Below are 3,882 nucleotides of genomic sequence, written 5' to 3'. Positions count from 1 at the left end.
TTGTAATTAAGATTTAGAAGAGTTTTAAAAAAGTTTCATTTTGAGGAGTAATAATTTTAGTAGAAACCAAGGCCACATACTAGAGGACATCACCATACCAAAGATGTTGAAAAATGTAGCAAGAAAGTATCAATTTGATTTTGTCTGGGTCAAATTGAGAAAATTCAAATTTCCACATTAGGGGACAACTTGGATGCAATTAACTTGTGTCACATGGCTTGTGCCACTCAGTTTACTTAGTAAATTTGAGTTAGAGGATTTGGAGTTTAGTTAAGCATGTGATTTCTAATTTGTAGCAATCAATGTTAGTTATTTCAAGTTGTTTTGAATTAAACTAGTTCTAATTGTTGGAGGAACTAGTGGAAGGTGAGTTATGTAATGGGACTTCATTCAAACTCAGTGATCATCTAGTTGATTGATCCATCAACCCAAAATAGCTAGTGCATGCAGAGAATTTGAGTTCCCCAGTTGTGGTGGAGATTACAAGGAAGTGTAACATCAATTCTAGACTAGTATTGAGTGTACTGGTGTTGAATGCAGTCAAACAATCAACCTTGCAAATTTCACAAGAAATTTGGAGGAAATTACTAAATAATAAGGGCCTAATTTCGTCAGGAATTTTGCAAGGAAATAGGGGTTGAAGCAGAGGCATAAATTGACTAAGTTTGGGTTAGAGCTTCTCAGTGAGAAGAGAGATAGGTTATTCACTTGAAGGTTGAGCTTAGTTTGAGCTAGAAATTGTAATACATCCCTATTCATTAGATTAATCCAAGCAAACATAGGGGTTTTCAGTAGATTACTTTCCCTTACAAAAAATATTGTGTGCATGTGTGTTATTTCTCATTGCATGTTTGTGATTGATGTTCTAAATTGTGAATTGAATTCCGCAAAGTAGTATAGTAGGTTTGTGTTTTGTGATTTTGATTAAAATTTCATGAGCAGTTGCAAATCTACACCATAATTTCTACAAAAAAAATATAGGTCTAATTGGGACCTTGATTGGGTGATGAACCCTTGTTGCAGGAAGCATACTTCCACATATCAAAAGGTTAGTTTGATAAAATAATTAAACTTAGCATATCTAACTATCTTGGCCATACTTGCAGTGGCACATATTGGCCTAAAATTGATGTTTTGTTGTTGCTACAAGCCACACTCAAATATTGATTAGATAAATCCTCAAACCAAATAAATTTTTAAATAAACAGTTCATTAAAAAAGATTTCTTTTTGTAAAAGAACTTTTGTCATTCGACAAATCAATCTCATTTTCTCTTCTTGTGCCTAATCAACCAAATTATTGAACTTAGCTTTGCTACCACCCTATAATGATACTCAATATTCGCAAGGGATTTTTAAGGGAATGGGGGGTTCGGACATGACCTCTAAGGTTACCTTATGGAAGTGGGATTATCAAAAATATTTCTTCTTAAAACTATTTTTTGAAATCACCATAATATTTAATTCATTGAGAGATTTCCAATGGTATAAATCTCATCGAAAACCAAGCTTTGGACACAAAGTTATGATCATCTAAAAGTTCACTATCATGACATATGTACCATTGGATGTGGCATATATGTGGTATTCATTTTTTCCATAAGTCTCCATTGTATAATTCCATATTAACTAATAGTGGTAGTCCCTTCCCATGTGTCAGCACTCCATAGAGCCAGACTCCAACCTGAAACATCAACAACCCGCTTGCATTCATATCCAATATTTTCCATAAATCCCCATCTTGCAGTTTTTCAATTTTTTACTCTTCCAAATCTATCTAGAACTATGATTTTATTTTTGTTTAATTTGATTATTCATTTTTTTCATATTCTTGTTATGGTTAATAGGTCTTTCTATATTTTTGAATTTGATAAATCTCAAAAATCTTAATTAACAAAGCTTTAGATTTCTAGATTCCCAAATTTGACATCGCTTACCATGATCAATAATGCATTGTCCACCATGTCAACTCTTTTTTCCTCGTAATTAGGCACATCATAACACCTTGTCAACATGATAACATCAATAATATTTCAATCAGCCATACCATGTCATCATGACACATCATCATGCCACATCAATATTTTCCTACCCCTATGGTTGGTGAGTTCCCACGTGGGCTCCCTGTAACTTCCATGTGGTTTGTTGCACTTGTCAAATCTAGGTTTTTAAGTAAATCCTCTTTTTCATTTTTCTAAATGCCCAAACTTGCACTCGTTGATAGAATCTAGTTGTTTGTCTTTAAAACTTGACAAGCTCTAGTTCCCATCTATTGCACTTAACATTTCCCTAATCTCTTGCAACCTTAATGTCAAGGTTTATCCCAAATAGATTTTTTCCACTTATTGGTTCCACATCCATATTTTTGGAAAAATCCATTAATAATTTTCCTATATGTCCAATCATCCCCCGATGTTGGTCTCCATCTCTTAATAGGATTTAGATCATATCTTATGCACTTAGCAAAGTTTGGATCCCCATTATGTATCTAGATTTTTGTAAAATATTTTTATAAGGTTTTCCCAGATGTCTAGATATCCAAAATATCCCCACTTTTCATAGATTGTTTTAACAATAATTTAGATTTTCTACGCTTTGACAAATCCCATTGTCTGCTTTTGGTAGTTGATGGATTTCAACAATTGGTAGATTTTGATACCTGACATATTTCAATTTTTTTCTCCTTTATCCATTTCAGCTAGCCAACAATCACAACTTCCATCAAGCCATATGACCAAGGGTTAGAGCCACAATTTCAATCCCCAAATTTCAACACTTCATTTAAGAAATTTATAAAATTCTAAAACTTATGCTAACCTTTCAAGTTGATTTCAAGCATTAGAACTTATTCTAACAAAAAAAATTGAAAAATAAGAAAAAGAATCCCAAAGACTTTTAAAGGCTCAAAATTATTCAACAACCTGTAAAGGCATTCCAAATTAATACCCACAACCAAACTACTATAAAGAAGATAAAGAGATGTCCCATAGCCAAATCCACATCTTTCCTCAACTAAATGAGACTTTGCTCACTCCTTTAGAACTACAAACCTCACACCTCTAACTCCAAACTCTTAAAAACAAAGAGGTTAGAATTCTAACTTATCTCTGTAGGTAACAAAATCTCCAATTACAAGCATACAATACAATTATTCTATCCCACAACTAGCCTAATAAAGACCAAGCAAATAACAAATTACACAAAGATCCTTAAAGTTCAATTCAACTTATACATTTTTTGTTCACAAAGCCACATATCTCACATCTATTATAAGTAACATGCCCCAAAGCATACCTCTATATATATAATTCATTCATTCAAGAAATAAAGGTGAGCAATCAAGCATAATTAAACATTGATTCACGTCATCATTACAACATACTCAGTAACCTAGCATAGCAATACTCATGAAACATTGAACAACAATATCATTTCATTAACAAAAAAATAGATACATTTATCAAAGTTAGTTAGGTTTTGCTAAAAAATTGAAGAAGGCAGAGGCACTCTCTAACCAACCATAGGCTCATCTACAATACAATTTTCTTGTAGCTAGCAACCCCCAAGTCAAATCCAATTCCTTAAAATAAAAAATCACTTAAGAGTTAATAGGATTCATATCATATTAGAGGACGTGAAGGCCACTCTCTAACACAAAGAAATCAATATGTTTCCTTTCAACCCCAGATCCAAAGTCAATTAATGCTCAAAGCATTGGCTCTATGTGCCTTGTATATACATCATAAAAGGAACCATCATCTAATCCAATAGTTCATTAATGCTTCCTTTTTCTCAATTCCTTTCATGCTCAATTTAAACAATTAAATTAGAAATTCTTATAGGCTAGCTTAAGCGAAATGATTCAACAATGAATTATTTTCCC

Source organism: Pinus tabuliformis, chromosome Q (assembly GCF_031772625.1).
Source record: "Pinus tabuliformis cultivar Carrire ecotype Pingquan chromosome Q, CPIR1, whole genome shotgun sequence".
In the NCBI taxonomy this organism is placed as follows: domain Eukaryota; kingdom Viridiplantae; phylum Streptophyta; class Pinopsida; order Pinales; family Pinaceae; genus Pinus; species Pinus tabuliformis.
Note: the sequence above shows the minus strand (reverse complement) of the source record.